This window comes from Procambarus clarkii, chromosome 19, assembly GCF_040958095.1.
Source record: "Procambarus clarkii isolate CNS0578487 chromosome 19, FALCON_Pclarkii_2.0, whole genome shotgun sequence".
Taxonomy (NCBI): domain Eukaryota; kingdom Metazoa; phylum Arthropoda; class Malacostraca; order Decapoda; family Cambaridae; genus Procambarus; species Procambarus clarkii.
In genome coordinates, this window is record NC_091168.1 from 33,503,908 (window position 1) to 33,523,991 (window position 20,084).

A 20,084-nucleotide genomic window follows, 5' to 3' on the forward strand; every position below is an offset into this window, starting at 1 on the left:
CCTACTAGTTTTACACACAGGTGGGTACAGGAGCAGACGACTGCTGACTCCTGTTAGCTGGCTGAGAGCTTTCCCTTCCCATAGCTCATGGTAAGCCTTACCCTACTAGTTTTACACACAGGAGGGTACAGGAGCAGACGACTGTTGACTCCTGTTAGCTGGCTGAGAGCTTTCCCTTCCCATAGCTCATGGTAAGCCTTACCCTACTAGTTTTACACACAGGAGGGTACAGGAGCAGACGACTGCTGACTCCTGTTAGCTGGCTGAGAGCTTTCCCTTCCCATAGCTCATGGTAAGCCTTACCCTACTAGTTTTACACACAGGAGGGTACAGGAGCAGACGACTGCTGACTCCTGTTAGCTGGCTGAGAGCTTTCCCTTCCCATAGCTCATGGTAAGCCTTACCCTACTAGTTTTACACACAGGTGGGTACAGGAGCAGACGACTGCTGACTCCTGTTAGCTGGCTGAGAGCTTTCCCTTCCCATAGCTCATGGTAAGCCTTACCCTACTAGTTTTACACACAGGTGGGTACAGGAGCAGACGACTGCTGACTCCTGTTAGCTGGCTGAGAGCTTTCCCTTCCCATAGCTCATGGTAAGCCTTACCCTACTAGTTTTACACACAGGTGGGTACAGGAGCAGACGACTGCTGACTCCTGTTAGCTGGCTGAGAGCTTTCCCTTCCCATAGCTCATGGTAAGCCTTACCCTACTAGTTTTACACACAGGAGGGTACAGGAGCAGACGACTGCTGACTCCTGTTAGCTGGCTGAGAGCTTTCCCTTTCCATAGCTCATGGTAAGCCTTACCCTACTAGTTTTACACACAGGTGGGTACAGGAGCAGACGACTGCTGACTCCTGTTAGCTGGCTGAGAGCTTTCCCTTCCCATAGCTCATGGTAAGCCTTACCCTACTAGTTTTACACACAGGAGGGTACAGGAGCAGACGACTGCTGACTCCTGTTAGCTGGCTGAGAGCTTTCCCTTCCCATAGCTCATGGTAAGCCTTACCCTACTAGTTTTACACACAGGTGGGTACAGGAGCAGACGACTGCTGACTTCTGTTAGCAGGCTGAGAGCTTTCCCTTCCCATAGCTCATGGTAAGCCTTACCCTACTAGTTTTACACACAGGAGGGTACAGGAGCAGACGACTGCTGACTCCTGTTAGCTGGCTGAGAGCTTTCCCTTCCCATAGCTCATGGTAAGCCTTACCCTACTAGTTTTACACACAGGAGGGTACAGGAGCAGACGACTGCTGACTCCTGTTAGCGGGCTGAGAGCTTTCCCTTCCCATAGCTCATGGTAAGCCTTACCCTACTAGTTTTACACACAGGAGGGTACAGGAGCAGACGACTGCTGACTCCTGTTAGCTGGCTGAGAGCTTTCCCTTCCCATAGCTCATGGTAAGCCTTACCCTACTAGTTTTACACACAGGTGGGTACAGGAGCAGACGACTGCTGACTCCTGTTAGCAGGCTGAGAGCTTTCCCTTCCCATAGCTCATGGTAAGCCTTACCCTACTAGTTTTACACACAGGAGGGTACAGGAGCAGACGACTGCTGACTCCTGTTAGCTGGCTGAGAGCTTTCCCTTCCCATAGCTCATGGTAAGCCTTACCCTACTAGTTTTACACACAGGAGGGTACAGGAGCAGACGACTGCTGACTCCTGTTAGCTGGCAGAGAGCTTTCCCTTCCCATAGCTCATGGTAAGCCTTACCCTACTAGTTTTACACACAGGAGGGTACAGGAGCAGACGACTGCTGACTCCTGTTAGCTGGCTGAGAGCTTTCCCTTCCCATAGCTCATGGTAAGCCTTACCCTACTAGTTTTACACACAGGTGGGTACAGGAGCAGACGACTGCTGACTCCTGTTAGCTGGCTGAGAGCTTTCCCTTCCCATAGCTCATGGTAAGCCTTACCCTACTAGTTTTACACACAGGAGGGTACAGGAGCAGACGACTGCTGACTCCTGTTAGCTGGCTGAGAGCTTTCCCTTCCCATAGCTCATGGTAAGCCTTACCCTACTAGTTTTACACACAGGAGGGTACAGGAGCAGACGACAGCTGACTCCTGTTAGCTGGCAGAGAGCTTTCCCTTCCCCTAGCTCATGGTAAGCCTTACCCTACTAGTTTTACACACAGGAGGGTACAGGAGCAGACGACTGCTGACTCCTGTTAGCTGGCTGAGAGCTTTCCCTTCCCATAGCTCATGGTAAGCCTTACCCTACTAGTTTTACACACAGGAGGGTACAGGAGCAGACGACTGCTGACTCCTGTTAGCTGGCTGAGAGCTTTCCCTTCCCATAGCTCATGGTAAGCCTTACCCTACTAGTTTTACACACAGGTGGGTACAGGAGCAGACGACTGCTGACTCCTGTTAGCTGGCTGAGAGCTTTCCCTTCCCATAGCTCATGGTAAGCCTTACCCTACTAGTTTTACACACAGGAGGGTACAGGAGCAGACGACTGCTGACTCCTGTTAGCTGGCTGAGAGCTTTCCCTTCCCATAGCTCATGGTAAGCCTTACCCTACTAGTTTTACACACAGGAGGGTACAGGAGCAGACGACTGCTGACTCCTGTTAGCTGGCTGAGAGCTTTCCCTTCCCATAGCTCATGGTAAGCCTTACCCTACTAGTTTTACACACAGGAGGGTACAGGAGCAGACGACTGCTGACTCCTGTTAGCTGGCTGAGAGCTTTCCCTTCCCATAGCTCATGGTAAGCCTTACCCTACTAGTTTTACACGCAGGAGGGTACAGGAGCAGACGACTGCTGACTCCTGTTAGCTAGCTGAGAGCTTTCCCTTCCCATAGCTCATGGTAAGCCTTACCCTACTAGTTTTACACACAGGAGGGTACAGGAGCAGACGACTGCTGACTCCTGTTAGCAGGCTGAGAGCTTTCCCTTCCCATAGCTCATGGTAAGCCTTACCCTACTAGTTTTACACACAGGAGGGTACAGGAGCAGACGACTGCTGACTCCTGTTAGCTGGCTGAGAGCTTTCCCTTCCCATAGCTCATGGTAAGCCTTACCCTACTAGTTTTACACACAGGAGGGTACAGGAGCAGACGACTGCTGACTCCTGTTAGCTGGCTGAGAGCTTTCCCTTCCCATAGCTCATGGTAAGCCTTACCCTACTAGTTTTACACACAGGAGGGTACAGGAGCAGACGACTGCTGACTCCTGTTAGCTGGCTGAGAGCTTTCCCTTCCCATAGCTCATGGTAAGCCTTACCCTACTAGTTTTACACACAGGTGGGTACAGGAGCAGACGACTGCTGACTCCTGTTAGCTGGCTGAGAGCTTTCCCTTCCCATAGCTCATGGTAAGCCTTACCCTACTAGTTTTACACACAGGAGGGTACAGGAGCAGACGACTGCTGACTCCTGTTAGCTGGCTGAGAGCTTTCCCTTCCCATAGCTCATGGTAAGCCTTACCCTACTAGTTTTACACACAGGAGGGTACAGGAGCAGACGACTGCTGACTCCTGTTAGCTGGCTGAGAGCTTTCCCTTCCCATAGCTCATGGTAAGCCTTACCCTACTAGTTTTACACACAGGAGGGTACAGGAGCAGACGACTGCTGACTCCTGTTAGCTGGCTGAGAGCTTTCCCTTCCCATAGCTCATGGTAAGCCTTACCCTACTAGTTTTACACGCAGGAGGGTACAGGAGCAGACGACTGCTGACTCCTGTTAGCTAGCTGAGAGCTTTCCCTTCCCATAGCTCATGGTAAGCCTTACCCTACTAGTTTTACACACAGGAGGGTACAGGAGCAGACGACTGCTGACTCCTGTTAGCAGGCTGAGAGCTTTCCCTTCCCATAGCTCATGGTAAGCCTTACCCTACTAGTTTTACACACAGGAGGGTACAGGAGCAGACGACTGCTGACTCCTGTTAGCTGGCTGAGAGCTTTCCCTTCCCATAGCTCATGGTAAGCCTTACCCTACTAGTTTTACACACAGGAGGGTACAGGAGCAGACGACTGCTGACTCCTGTTAGCTGGCTGAGAGCTTTCCCTTCCCATAGCTCATGGTAAGCCTTACCCTACTAGTTTTACACACAGGAGGGTACAGGAGCAGACGACTGCTGACTCCTGTTAGCTGGCTGAGAGCTTTCCCTTCCCATAGCTCATGGTAAGCCTTACCCTACTAGTTTTACACACAGGTGGGTACAGGAGCAGACGACTGCTGACTCCTGTTAGCTGGCTGAGAGCTTTCCCTTCCCATAGCTCATGGTAAGCCTTACCCTACTAGTTTTACACACAGGAGGGTACAGGAGCAGACGACTGCTGACTCCTGTTAGCTGGCTGAGAGCTTTCCCTTCCCATAGCTCATGGTAAGCCTTACCCTACTAGTTTTACACACAGGAGGGTACAGGAGCAGACGACTGCTGACTCCTGTTAGCTGGCTGAGAGCTTTCCCTTCCCATAGCTCATGGTAAGCCTTACCCTACTAGTTTTACACACAGGAGGGTACAGGAGCAGACGACTGCTGACTCCTGTTAGCTGGCTGAGAGCTTTCCCTTTCCATAGCTCATGGTAAGCCTTACCCTACTAGTTTTACACACAGGTGGGTACAGGAGCAGACGACTGCTGACTCCTGTTAGCTGGCAGAGAGCTTTCCCTTCCCATAGCTCATGGTAAGCCTTACCCTACTAGTTTTACACACAGGAGGGTACAGGAGCAGACGACTGCTGACTCCTGTTAGCTGGCTGAGAGCTTTCCCTTCCCATAGCTCATGGTAAGCCTTACCCTACTAGTTTTACACACAGGTGGGTACAGGAGCAGACGACTGCTGACTCCTGTTAGCTGGCTGAGAGCTTTCCCTTCCCATAGCTCATGGTAAGCCTTACCCTACTAGTTTTACACACAGGAGGGTACAGGAGCAGACGACTGCTGACTCCTGTTAGCTGGCTGAGAGCTTTCCCTTCCCATAGCTCATGGTAAGCCTTACCCTACTAGTTTTACACACAGGTGGGTACAGGAGCAGACGACTGCTGACTCCTGTTAGCAGGCTGAGAGCTTTCCCTTCCCATAGCTCATGGTAAGCCTTACCCTACTAGTTTTACACACAGGTGGGTACAGGAGCAGACGACTGCTGACTCCTGTTAGCAGGCTGAGAGCTTTCCCTTCCCATAGCTCATGGTAAGCCTTACCCTACTAGTTTTACACACAGGTGGGTACAGGAGCAGACGACTGCTGACTCCTGTTAGCTGGCTGAGACCTTTCCCTTCCCATAGCTCATGGTAAGCCTTACCCTACTAGTTTTACACACAGGTGGGTACAGGAGCAGACGACTGCTGACTCCTGTTAGCTGGCTGAGAGCTTTCCCTTCCCATAGCTCATGGTAAGCCTTACCCTACTAGTTTTACACACAGGAGGGTACAGGAGCAGACGACTGCTGACTCCTGTTAGCTGGCTGAGAGCTTTCCCTTCCCATAGCTCATGGTAAGCCTTACCCTACTAGTTTTACACACAGGTGGGTACAGGAGCAGACGACTGCTGACTCCTGTTAGCAGGCTGAGAGCTTTCCCTTCCCATAGCTCATGGTAAGCCTTACCCTACTAGTTTTACACACAGGTGGGTACAGGAGCAGACGACTGCTGACTCCTGTTAGCAGGCTGAGAGCTTTCCCTTCCCATAGCTCATGGTAAGCCTTACCCTACTAGTTTTACACACAGGTGGGTACAGGAGCAGACGACTGCTGACTCCTGTTAGCTGGCTGAGAGCTTTCCCTTCCCATAGCTCATGGTAAGCCTTACCCTACTAGTTTTACACACAGGTGGGTACAGGAGCAGACGACTGCTGACTCCTGTTAGCTGGCTGAGAGCTTTCCCTTCCCATAGCTCATGGTAAGCCTTACCCTACTAGTTTTACACACAGGAGGGTACAGGAGCAGACGACTGCTGACTCCTGTTAGCTGGCTGAGAGCTTTCCCTTCCCATAGCTCATGGTAAGCCTTACCCTACTAGTTTTACACACAGGTGGGTACAGGAGCAGACGACTGCTGACTCCTGTTAGCTGGCTGAGAGCTTTCCCTTCCCATAGCTCATGGTAAGCCTTACCCTACTAGTTTTACACACAGGATGGGTACAGGAGCAGACGACTGCTGACTCCTGTTAGCTGGCTGAGAGCTTTCCCTTCCCATAGCTCATGGTAAGCCTTACCCTACTAGTTTTACACACAGGTGGGTACAGGAGCAGACGACTGCTGACTCCTGTTAGCTGGCTGAGAGCTTTCCCTTCCCATAGCTCATGGTAAGCCTTACCCTACTAGTTTTACACACAGGTGGGTACAGGAGCAGACGACTGCTGACTCCTGTTAGCTGGCTGAGAGCTTTCCCTTCCCATAGCTCATGGTAAGCCTTACCCTACTAGTTTTACACACAGGTGGGTACAGGAGCAGACGACTGCTGACTCCTGTTAGCTGGCTGAGAGCTTTCCCTTCCCATAGCTCATGGTAAGCCTTACCCTACTAGTTTTACACACAGGAGGGTACAGGAGCAGACGACTGCTGACTCCTGTTAGCTAGGCTGAGAGCTTTCCCTTCCCATAGCTCATGGTAAGCCTTACCCTACTAGTTTTACACACAGGTGGGTACAGGAGCAGACGACTGCTGACTCCTGTTAGCTGGCTGAGAGCTTTCCCTTCCCATAGCTCATGGTAAGCCTTACCCTACTAGTTTTACACACAGGTGGGTACAGGAGCAGACGACTGCTGACTCCTGTTATCTGGCTGAGAGCTTTCCCTTCCCATAGCTCATGGTAAGCCTTACCCTACTAGTTTTACACACAGGTGGGTACAGGAGCAGACGACTGCTGACTCCTGTTAGCTGGCTGAGAGCTTTCCCTTCCCATAGCTCATGGTAAGCCTTACCCTACTAGTTTTACACACAGGAGGGTACAGGAGCAGACGACTGCTGACTCCTGTTAGCAGGCTGAGAGCTTTCCCTTCCCATAGCTCATGGTAAGCCTTACCCTACTAGTTTTACACACAGGTGGGTACAGGAGCAGACGACTGCTGACTCCTGTTAGCTGGCTGAGAGCTTTCCCTTCCCATAGCTCATGGTAAGCCTTACCCTACTAGTTTTACACACAGGTGGGTACAGGAGCAGACGACTGCTGACTCCTGTTAGCTGGCTGAGAGCTTTCCCTTCCCATAGCTCATGGTAAGCCTTACCCTACTAGTTTTACACACAGGTGGGTACAGGAGCAGACGACTGCTGACTCCTGTTAGCTGGCTGAGAGCTTTCCCTTCCCATAGCTCATGGTAAGCCTTACCCTACTAGTTTTACACACAGGAGGGTACAGGAGCAGACGACTGCTGACTCCTGTTAGCTGGCTGAGAGCTTTCCCTTCCCATAGCTCATGGTAAGCCTTACCCTACTAGTTTTACACACAGGTGGGTACAGGAGCAGACGACAGCTGACTCCTGTTAGCTGGCTGAGAGCTTTCCCTTCCCATAGCTCATGGTAAGCCTTACCCTACTAGTTTTACACACAGGAGGGTACAGGAGCAGACGAGTGCTGACTCCTGTTAGCTGGCTGAGAGCTTTCCCTTCCCATAGCTCATGGTAAGCCTTACCCTACTAGTTTTACACACAGGAGGGTACAGGAGCAGACGTCTGCTGACTCCTGTTTTTTTATTATTATTAATATTATTATTTTCTACCACAGACGTGGCCAGACATTTACAATGCTAACCAGCATATATACATTTTCTTCTGGCCTCCATGGACAGGGTTAGAGATGTGTTAAACATATAGTTCAGGGACTTATTGAACAATCAACCACAGAAGGTGATTGTAGTGCTTTTAAATGTTAACCTGTAGTGCTAATCTAACCTTCAGACGTAAATACATAGATACACAGAGTTACGTCTGCCCTACATAAAGTGTTTTATGCGTCTTTTACATAGTGTCATTAATGTGCATTTACAAAGGTGAAATGTAATTCTGATCAGCTTCCACATATATTTTATGCACACACATATACATACATATACATACACCTCAGCCCAGGAGGGAGAAAGTCAGTTAGTATGGGACATTCTACAATAAAGTGTTCAAGGTATGCTGAACTCTGTACCAACTATATGACTACTGGAACACTTGATGATATATTGGACTTGTATCCTAGATTGACCATGTAATGTATCAATTATACAATGAATGTATGTGATGTAACTATATAATTTGAGCTTGTAAAAGCACCTTAATCACCTTCAGTGGTTAAGTTCTTAATTGCACACTAGTTTCTCTATCAGCTATCTCACCCTATCAGAGAAAAAGAGACAAATGTATGTGTATATATGTATGTATTTATATGTGTGTGTATGTATGTGTATAAAGTATATGTGGAAGCTGATCAGAATTACCTTTCGCCTTTGTAAATGCACATTAATGACACTATGTAAAAGACACATCGAGCACTTTATGTAGGACATACGTAAATCTGTGTATCTATGTATTTACGTATGTAGGTTAGCTTAGCATTTTAAAAGCACTACAATCACCTTCTGTGGTTGAGTGTTCAATAAACCCTTGAACTATATGTTTAACACATCTCTCACCCTGTCCATGGAGGACAGAAGAAAATTTATATATGCTGGTTAGCATTGGAAATGTCTGGCCACGTCTGTGGTAGAAAATATTAATAATAACTAAATAATAAATAATATACATACACACATATACGTACATATACATACATACGTAAATATATATGTATGTATATATGTATGTATATGTTTTTCATGAGTACTCATGAAAAACTCTCTAGACACAAAGTAGGACGCCTTGAAGGAAACCAACGTCGTCTATGCCTTCAAATGCCCCCTTCGGGGACTGTAAGCCCCAAAGAACTTAGTATATAGGCAAGACAACAACGTCTCTTTCCAGGCGACTAACGATGCATAAGCAACAGGGCGCCATCAAGGAACACATAATCTCTTCCCACAACCAGACCATCACCAGAGAAGTCTTAACAAACAACACAGAAATCATCGATAGATACAGCGATAGCAGGCGGCTCGACATCTGCGAGGCACTACCTATAAAAAAGTCAACACCAGCAATCAACAGCCAATTAATGCACAACTATATTCTACCCACTTCAAGACTCCGCTCCAATATAGAAGCATCAAGAGGAAGTATGGGCCAAAAGGCCTTCTGCAGTTACTTCCATTCTTCCCTTTCACTTGTATTTGCCACAAGTTTGTCTTGTATTTGCCACAAGTTTGTTCATCTCATCCAAAACTGTTGCACCATATCACCTCACCCAAATGCGAGTATAAGTATGATGGATAAGTTGTTTAGTGTTAGTATAAGTAAGACTCTGTTTAGTGTTTGCAGGTAATAGTTGTGTGTGTGTAAACTAAAGTCTTTGAAAATGTAATAAGTTATTACGAAACGCGTTCAAGCGTCTCGTCAGACTAGAAATAAAAATGAATTTTGGAGAATTGATTTTTCAATTACCATTGTCAGTAAAATGAAACATAAGAAATATTGAGAAAATTCGTGTTAGAATTATTAATCTCATTTTTTTTGGTCATATGTAATAACATATGTTTACAAGAAAGAATGCTACCAAAATATACTAATATATATATATATATATATATATATATATATATATATATATATATATATATATATATATATATATATATATATATATATATATATATATATATATATATATATATATATATATATATATATATATATATATGTCATACCTAGTAGCCAGAACGCACTTCTCAGCCTACTTTGCAAGGCCCGATTTGCCTAATAAGCCAAGTTTTCATGAATTAATATATTTTCTCCAATTTTTTTCTTATGAAATGATAAAGCTACCCATTTCATTATGTATGAGGTAATTTTTTTTATTGGAGTTAAAATTAACGTAGATATATATGAGAAAATGAACTTTAGAGAGTTAATATTTCAATTACCCTCGACAGTGAAGAAAAGCGTAAGAAATATTGAGAAGATTCGTGTTAGAATCATTAATCTTACCCTTTCGGTCATATTTAACAACATATGTTTACAAGAAAGACTGCTACCAAAATATACTAATATATATATTTATATATATCCTATTGACCCCATGCGAGGCAGCTGCTATATATGTCCACCCAAACTCATTTTCTATATATGTCTAAGCAAGATAATATGGCAGAGGCAAAAAATTACAGACCGATAGCACTAACATCACACATCAAAAATTTTTTTGAGAGAGTGCTAAGAAGTAAGATCACAAAATACATGGAATCACAGCATCTCCATAACCCCGGACAACATGGTTTCAGAACAGGGTGCTCTTGCCTGTCACAGTCGCTGGACCACTATGATATGGCATTAGATGCTATGGAAGACAAACAAAACGCTGATGTAATTTACACAGATTTCGCAAAAGCTTTTGATAAATGTGACCATGGTGTTATTGCACATAAAATGCGTTCAAAAGGAATTACCGGGAAAATAGGCAGATGGATCTACAATTTCCTGACTAACAGAACCCAATGTGTAATAGTCAACAAAATAAAATCCCGTCCATCAACCGTGAAGAGCTCAGTCCCCCAGGGTACTGTGCTTGCTCCGGTACAGTCACCCAGGGAACTGTGCTTGCTCCGGTACAGTCACCCAGGGTACTGTGCTAGCTCCAGTACAGTCACCCAGGGTACTGTGCTTGTTCCAGTACAGTCCCCCAGGGTACTGTGCTTGCTCCGGTACAGTCACCCAGGGTACTGTGCTTGTTCCAGTACAGTCCCCCAGGGTACTGTGCTAGCTCCAGTACAGTCACCCAGGGTACTGTGCTTGTTCCAGTACAGTCCCCCAGGGTACTGTGCTAGCTCCAGTACAGTCACCCAGGGTACTGTGCTTGTTCCAGTACAGTCCCCCAGGGTACTGTGCTAGCTCCAGTACAGTCACCCAGGGTACTGTGCTTGTTCCAGTACAGTCCCCCAGGGTACTGTGCTTGCTCCGGTACAGTCACCCAGGGTACTGTGCTTGTTCCAGTACAGTCCCCCAGGGTACTGTGCTTGCTCCAGTACAGCTCCCCAGGGTACTGTGCTTTCTCCAGCACTTTTTCTCATCCTCATATCGGACATAGACCAGAACACAACCTATAGCACTGTATCATCCTTTGCAGATGACACTAGGATTTTCATGAGAGTTGGCAACATAGAGGACACGGCAAACCTCCAGTCAGATGTAGATCAGGTCTTTCTATGGGCTACAGAAAATAATATGGTGTTTAACGAAGATAAGTTCCAGCTCATGCGCTACGGAAAAAATGAAAATATAAAAACGGAAACCACGTACAAAACTCAGGCAAATCATAACATAGAACGAAAAGGCAATGTAAAGGACCTGGGTGTACTCATGTCGGAAGATCTTACCTTTAAAGAACACAATAAAGTAGACGTCACAACTGCAAGAAAAATGACAGGTTGGATAACAAGAACTTTTCACACTAGAGATGCTATACCGATGATGATACTCTTCAAAACGCTTGTGCTCTCTAGAGTGGAGTACTGCTGCACAATGACAGCCCCTTTCAAAGCTGGAGAAATTGCTGACCTGGAGAGCGTGCAGAGATCCTTTACTGCTAGAATCTACTCAGTAAAACAACTAAACTATTGGGACCGACTAAAGAGCCTAAATCTGTATTCTCTTGAGCGCAGGCGGGAGAGATACATAATAATTTACACATGGAAAATATTAGAGAGGCTAGTCCCAAACCTGCACACAGAAATAACACCACATGAGACCAGAAGGCATGGCAGGATGTGCAGACTACCCCTGTTGAAAAGCAGAGGTGCAACAGGTACTTTGAGAGAGAACTATCAACATCAGAGGCCCTGGACTGTTGAACAGTCTCGGGCCTCTGATGTTGATAGTTCTCTCTTGAACACTGTGAGGGGTCGGCCAGTTATGTCCCTTATGTGTAGTGGAAGCGTGCTGAACAGTCTCGGGCCTCTGATGTTGATAGTTCTCTCTTGAACACTGTGCGGGGTCGGCCAGTTATGTCCCTTATGTGTAGTGGAAGCGTGTTGAACAGTCTCGGGCCTCTGATGTTGATAGTTCTCTCTTGAACACTGTGAGGGGTCAGCCAGTTATGTCCCTTATGTGTAGTGGAAGCGTGTTGAACAGTCTCGGGCCTCTGATGTTGATAGTTCTCTCTTGAACACTGTGAGGGGTCGGCCAGTTATGTCCCTTATGTGTAGTGGAAGCGTGTTGAACAGTCTCGGGCCTCTGATGTTGATAGTTCTCTCTTGAACACTGTGAGGGGTCAGCCAGTTATGTCCCTTATGTGTAGTGGAAGCGTGTTGAACAGTCTCGGGCCTCTGATGTTGATAGTTCTCTCTTGAACACTGTGAGGGGTCGGCCAGTTATGTCCCTTATGTGTAGTGGAAGCGTGTTGAACAGTCTCGGGCCTCTGATGTTGATAGTTCTCTCTTGAACACTGTGAGGGGTCGGCCAGTTATGTCCCTTATGTGTAGTGGAAGCGTGTTGAACAGTCTCGGGCCTCTGATGTTGATAGTTCTCTCTTGATCACTGTGAGGGGTCGGCCAGTTATGTCCCTTATGTGTAGTGGAAGCGTGTTGAACAGTCTCGGGCCTCTGATGTTGATAGTTCTCTCTTGAACACTGTGAGGGGTCGGCCAGTTATGTCCCTTATGTGTAGTGGAAGCGTGTTGAACAGTCTCGGGCCTCTGATGTTGATAGTTCTCTCTTGAACACTGTGAGGGGTCAGCCAGTTATGTCCTTTATGTGTAGTGGAAGCGTGTTGAACAGTTGAACATTTTCATGTGGTGAACACAACATGTGGCCCCTGACAGTCCTTCATGTGGTGTACACAACATGTGGCTCTGACAGCCCTCAGTACAGGATATGTGTCTCACAGGATAACTCAGCTTCCTGTCTGTACTCACTTTTGTATTGTGTAGTCATGTACTCATCTGAATGTACTCATGTAACTCATACTCAATTGTGGTTCTTTAAATGAGTACATTCAGTTAAGTGCACTGAGCTAAGTGTGTTTGTCTAAATGTACTACTAAGCTGGTTGGGCTTTTGCTCCCCGGAGGCTTGGCCAGTGACTCACCTACCCTGTACCCAAGGGTACCACACCCAACCAGTACCCTGTATCCAAGGGTACCACACCCAACCAGTACCCTGTACCCAAGGGTACCACACCCAACCAGTATCCCTGTACCCAAGGGTACCACACCCAACCAGTACCCTGTACCCAAGGGTACCACACCCAACCAGTACCCTGTATCCAAGGGTACCACACCCAACCAGTACCCTGTATCCAAGGGTACCACACCCAACCAGTACCCTGTACCCAAGGGTACCATACCCAACCAGTACCCTGTATCCAAGGGTACCACACCCAACCAGTACCCTGTACCCAAGGGTACCACACCCAACCAGTACCCTGTACCCAAGGGTACCACACCCAACCAGTACCCTGTACCCAAGGGTACCACACCCAACCAGTACCCTGTACCCAAGGGTACCACACCCAACCAGTATCCCTGTACCCAAGGGTACCACACCCAACCAGTACCCTGTACCCAAGGGTACCACACCCAACCAGTGAGCACTGTATAAACATCAGGGGTCCGCGGTTGTTCAACGTCCTCCCAGCGAGCATAAGAAATATTGCCGGAACAACCGTGGACATCTTCAAGAGAAAACTGGACGGTTTTCTAAGAGAAGTTCCGGATCAGCCGGGCTGTGGTGGGTACGTGGCCCTGCGGGCCGCTCCAAGCAACAGCCTGGTGGACCAAACTCTCACAAGTCGAGCCTGGCCTCGGGCCGGGCTTGGGGAGTAGAAGAACTCCCAGAACCCCATCAACCAGGTATCAACCAGGTATCCCTGTACCCAAGGGTACCACACCCACCCATTAACCTGTACCCAATGGAATGGTACCTTTCACTGAAGTACATCATAGTCTGACCACAACAAGACCTAGCAAACAGCCAATAGAAGCGAGTCTTGCGTGACAAAACAAACACACACACACACACACACACACACACACACACACACACACACACACACACACACACACACACACACACACACACACACACACAATTTGCACAACCACACATGCGACTGCCGATGGAAGCCACATGTCTGCTTGAAACATGTGCCTTTTGGTGAAGAGTGAGAAAGAGAATCATACATAGAAAGAGAACCCAAACGACTCTACACACCAAGGTTCACGAAGCAGTTACGCAAGCACTTACGAACCTGTACATCTTTTCTCAATCTTTGGCGGCTTTGTTTACAATTATTAAACAGTTAATGAGCTCCGAAGCACCAGGAGACTGTTTATAACAATAACAACAGTTGATTGGAAAGTTTTCATGCTTGTAAACTGTTTAATAAATGTAACCAAAGCCGTCAAAGATTGAGGAAAGATGTACACGTTCGTAAGTACTTGCGTAAGTACTTCGTGAATCTCAAACCTTCAATCTGGCCCTTGTGGAGGTTAGAGAAATTAGTTAGAGTTAGAAATTAGTTAGAAATTAGTTAAATCTTGTTAGAGGTTAGAGATAGCTGAAGCTATCATATCAGTCCGAGGAAATGGAAGCTAAACAGCTATTCAAGAGATAAAGGGAAAATCCTAAATATCTTTTAACTTACACAAAATCAAGATAAACAAATCTCCACTTGTATGGGACCTGTGTTAACAGCCTGCGGGTTCATACACAGAGAATGACACAGAAATGTGTGAAGTCCTAAGTAACCTCATACTGACCTAAAAGGTTAGGTTAGGTTATGTTTACCACCCCAATAAACAACATGAAAATGGATAATCAGGATAGCTTCTATATGAATAATATCCAAACCTCTAACAATGTAACTGCTAAAATCATTTGGAGCAATGAGGGGATTCGAACCCTTGACTTGGGAACTCGCAAGCCGCCCACCTTACCTCTGGACCATGACATGGTATCAGTTATACAACCAGGGATTCCACTGTTGTTGTTTAAGATTTAGCTACTCAGGACGAAGTGTCCATGTAGCACGGGCTATGGTGAGCCCGTAATCAGATTCCACTGAATCCACAGGCGTCTAACAGAAGCAGTGAGGAGGAGAGGTGCCATAGGCACAATCAGAGAACACTGTCTGAACATCAGAGGTCTACGGCTGTTCAACACCCTCCCAGCGAGCATTAGAAATATTGCTGGAACAACCGTGGACTTCTTCAGAAAACAATTAGATAGGTTCCTACAAGAAGTGCCGGACCAACCAGGCTGTAGTGGATATGTGGGCCTGCGGGCCGCTTCAAGCAACAGCCTGTTGGACCAAGTTATCACAGGTTCGTAACTCCAACTTTCTCTCTCTCTCTCTCTCTCTCTCTCTCTCTCTCTCTCTCTCTCTCTCTCTCTCTCTCTCTCTCTCTCTCTCTCTCTCTCTCTCTCTCTCTCTCTCTTTCTCTCTCTCTCTCTCTCTCTCTCTCTCTCTCTCTCTCTCTCTCTCTCTCTCTCTCTCTCTCTCTTTCTCTCTCTCTCTCTCTCTCTCTCTCTCTCTCTCTCTCTCTCTCTCTCTCTCTCTCTCTCTCTCTCTCTCTCTCTCTCTCTTTCTCTTTCTCTCTCTCTCTCTCTCTCTCTCTCTCTCTCTCTCTCTCTCTCTCTCTCTCTCTCTCTCTCTCTCTCTCTCTCTCTCTCTCTCTCTCTCTCTTTCTCTCTCTCTCTCTCTCTCTCTCTCTCTCTCACCCCCCTACCTCTGACCCCCCTCCCTGTCTCTCTCTCTCTCTCACCCCTCTCTCTCTCTCTCTCTCTCTCACCCCTCCCTGTCTCCCTCTCTCTCTCACCCGCCCCTGTCTCCCTCTCTCTCTCACCCCTCCCTGTCTCCCTCTCTCTCTCACCCGCCCCTGTCTCCCTCTCTCTCTCACCCCTCCCTGTCTCCCTCTCTCTCTCACCCCTCCCTGTCTCCCTCTCTCTCTCACCCGCCCCTGTCTCTCTCTCTCTCACCCCTCTCTCTCCCTCTCTCTCTCACCCCTCCCTGTCTCCCTCTCTCTCTCACCCCTCCCTGTCTCACTCTGTTCCCTTCCTTATACCTCTTCTCTCCCAACCCCTCCTCTCATCTCTCATCTCATTTCTCAGAATCTCTCTCTTATCTCTCACCAACCGACTCCCTCTATCTCAGCTCTCCCAGCACCCATAGTTATACAGCCCGTCCTCCTCTCTAGACAGTACTTAACCATGTGTACCATCGTCCATATATTGACGTAATGAACAATTAGAATTTGGTACTATTGAAATTGGCACAAATTCAAAAAGTTTTTTCTGTATTATTTTTTTTTAGGTAGCTATAAAGCCTTAACCTAACCATCATACACGCTCTCTAAGGCCTTATATAGTACATATATGTGCTATAATAGGCCTGGGAATAGTAAAATTTGGTGCTTTTATTTTTTCTTTATGACTCTTATTAAGTGAATAGTACCAAATGCTAATATATATTTTGGGAATTAATTTACAGAAGGGAAGCTCTCAGCATCCCTACTCTCAGCTCTCAGCATCCCTACTCTCAGCTCTCAGCATCCCTACTCTCAGCTCTCAGCATCCCTACTCTCAGCTCTCAGCACCATTTCTCCCTGATGTAACTGTGGGTCCTTTTCTATTGCCTCTCAGAAAGTGTCTTCCTGTCGCACTCCATCAGTTCAACTCTGACATTTCCCTTCTTCCCTCCAGGACTATATATATGTATATATATATATATATATATATATATATATATATATATATATATATATATATATATAGATATATATATATATATATATATATATATATATATATATATATATATATATATATATATATATATATAATGTCCAATCTGTAAGGAAAGGTTTCCCCTCAGGGGGAGGAGTTTCCTCAGTAAGGCAAGGTGTCCCCACAGTAAGGCAAGGTGTCCCCCCACAGTAAGGCAAGGTGTCCCCACAGTAAGGTAAGGTGTCCCCCACAGTAAGGCAAGGTGTCCCCACAGTAAGGCAAGGTGTCCCCCCACAGTAAGGCAAGGTGTCCCCACAGTAAGGCAAGGTGTCCCCCCACAGTAAGGCAAGGTGTCCCCCACAGTAAGGCAAGGTGTCCTCACAGTAAGGCAAGGTGTCCCCCACAGTAAGGCAAGGTGTCCCCCCACAGTAAGGCAAGGTGTACCCCACAGTAAGGCAAGGTATCCCCCCACAGTAAGGCAAGGTGTCCCCCACAGTAAGGCAAGGTGTCCCCACAGTAAGGCAAGGTGTCCCCCCACAGTAAGGCAAGGTGTCCCACCACAGTAAGGCAAGGTGTCCCCCACAGTAAGGCAAGGTGTCCCCCCACAGTAAGGCAAGGTGTCCCCCACAGTAAAGCAAGGTGTCCCCCACAGTAAGGCAAGGTGTCCCCCCACAGTAAGGCAAGGTGTCCTCACAGTAAGGCAAGGTGTCCCCCACAGTAAGGCAAGGTGTCCCCCCACAGTAAGGCAAGGTGTCCCCCACAGTAAGGCAAGGTGTCCCACCACAGTAAGGCAAGGTGTCCCCCACAGTAAGGCAAGGTGTCCCCCACAGTAAGGCAAGGTGTCCCCCCACAGTAAGGCAAGGTGTCCCCCCACAGTAAGGCAAGGTGTCCCCCCACAGTAAGGCAAGGTGTCCCCCACAGTAAGGCAAGGTGTCCCCACAGTAAGGCAAGGTGTCCCACAGTAAGGCAAGGTGTCCCCACAGTAAGGCAAGGTGTCCCCACAGTAAGGCAAGGTGTCCCCCCACAGTAAGGCAAGGTGTCCCCCCACAGTAAGGCAAGGTGTCCCCCACAGTAAGGCAAGGTGTCCCCCCACAGTAAGGCAAGGTGTCCCCCACAGCAAGGCAAGGTGTCCCCCCACAGTAAGGCAAGGTGTCCCCCACAGTAAGGCAAGGTGTCCCCACAGTAAGGCAAGGTGTCCCCCCACAGTAAGGCAAGGTGTCCCCACAGTAAGGCAAGGTGTCCCCCACAGTAAGGCAAGGTGTCCCCACAGTAAGGCAAGGTGTCCCCCCACAGTAAGGCAAGGTGTCCCCACAGTAAGGCAAGGTGTCCCCACAGTAAGGCAAGGTGTCCCCCACAGTAAAGGGAGTCGAAGCTTTGATACAAGACGAAGCATTGATCCCATGCATCTCTTTGACTACAATGAAGTTTCAGCCAAAAGCGAAGCTTTGATTCCTAACAATGCCTTGACCCCCAGACGAAGCTTTGAACCCTAGACGTACCTTTGACCCCCCTAGACGAACCTTTTACCCCCCAGACGAACCTTTGACCCCCCTAGACGAAGCTGTGACCCCCTAGATGAGGCTGTGACCCCAAGACGAAGCTTTGACCCCCAGACGAAGCTTTGACCCCTAGACGTACCTTTGACCCCCCTAGACGAACCTTTGACCCCCCGCAGACAAAACTTTGACCCCCCTAGACGAAGCTTTGACCCCCTAGACGAAGCTGTGACCCCTAGACGAACCCTTGACCCCCTGACGAAGCCTTGACCCCACGAATAAAGCTTTAAACTTTGACCCACAAAGAAGCTTTGACCCACATTGAAGCATTTTACCCCCCTGCTAAAGCTGAGGTTGGTGTCACCAGCGGCAGAAGTGACGGTGCTGGGGACCTTTCCAGCTTACCTTCGTCAGCAGTTCCTTCAGCTTGACTAGAGTTCCCTGTGGGCCTGTCCTCTCACAATTTGTAATTCCGTCTAGCGACGTGGCGAGGGGGAGGGGGGAGGGGGGAGTCCCGCCCCCCCGAAATAAAGGGTGTGTCCCCTCGGCTGCCTTCTCCTAGGTCCCCCTGGGTCCTCCTAGGTCCTCCTAGGTCCTCCTAGGCTTCCCCCTCTAGCTAGAGGGGAATACAGCAGTCAAATTTGTCTAAAACATTGTTTGAATTTAAATGTATTTGCTCAGGTCTGGGTGCAGGGGAGGGGGGGCGGCGGCCCCCTCCCGGGTCAGGCGTGATGCTCCCCCCTGGAAAGGGGTCGGCGAGGGGGGGGTCTGTACCCCTGGAGGTGGGGTCAACGGGGGTCAGTGCCCTGTGGTGCCCTTGGAGGCTACCTCATGGTGTCGTGCTAGCGGTGGTAGGCCCCCCCACCCCCCCCCCACACCTGACAGCTTCGTCGTGCTGCTGCTGCTGCTGCTGCTGCTGCTGCTGCTCCCAGGCGCTGCTGACAGCAGTAGGCGTCGCGTAGCCGCTGCGCCGCCCACCCGTCAGCCGCACAGAGACGCCCTGGGCCCTCTCTGACACTCCCTCCTCCCCACACACACACACTCGCGCCCTCGGGCACTCTCACACACTCGCCAAGGGCACGGCCTGCCTCGCGCACTCGGGAGAGCCCGCGCAGCTTTGCCCTGCCGCAGGCCGCCCTCAGGACCTGCCCTCGCCTCCCTGGCACCCTGCACTTCCCTGGCTAGACCTGCCCTCGTCCCTGGCACCGTGGCATCATTTCACCGCCTTCCCTGAGGTGACTCAGGTCACAGAACACTAAGTGCCAGCATGGAGAGGCGTCCGGCAGCGCGGGCCCCGCAGCGACGCGCGACGGGTGTAGCGGAGCACCTGGCCAGGCCCCGGGCGCGGGCGAACTGACCCGCTGCCACACTTCTGGCACTCGCCGCCTCGCGCACTTGCGCCGCCCACCCTCCCTCAGTTGCCACACGCTGCCGACTCCATCACTTCTACTCACATCTATTACGCTTAATCCCCTATTATATTATCCACGAGCTTTCTCGAAGATGTGCGAGCGAAAATACAATTGTTTGAACCAGTGGATGTGCTTTAAATTGTTAAGATATAGACGTTAGAGCATCTCTTATATTGAAATTGGCGGCAACTGTAGCTGGCGGCTGGGGCTCCAGCGCTGCTCAGGGACCTCCGCCGCCGCCGGCCGCAAGCAACAGTGGCCGACCCTCCAGTCTCCCCTCACTCCCTGCCAACCTGTTCCTCCTCCACCCACTCACCTCCACCACACCTTTATCTGATCTTACAACCTACTCCAATTGTGAATCTGACGTCCCCTCGGGCTTCCCCCTCCCCTCAAACCCCCCCTTCCCCCACTATAACGGGGTTCCAGGACATG

At 48.7% G+C, this 20,084-nt stretch overlaps 1 protein-coding gene across 2 annotated transcripts in view; it reads right to left on the reverse strand.

Moving 5' to 3' along the window:
* The window catches only part of Dhit (Double hit), a 251,234-nt gene extending 231,637 nt beyond the window's left edge, over nucleotides 1-19,597 (reverse strand). The window contains exon 1 of one of the 2 annotated variants that reach the window (XM_045740980.2): nucleotides 18,643-19,597. The gene's annotated coding sequence lies outside the window, so the exon portion shown is untranslated. The remainder of the gene's footprint in view (nucleotides 1-18,642) is intronic. The other variant, XM_045740981.2, reaches the window with a different exon arrangement.
* Between the last annotated feature and the right edge of the window lie 487 nt (nucleotides 19,598-20,084).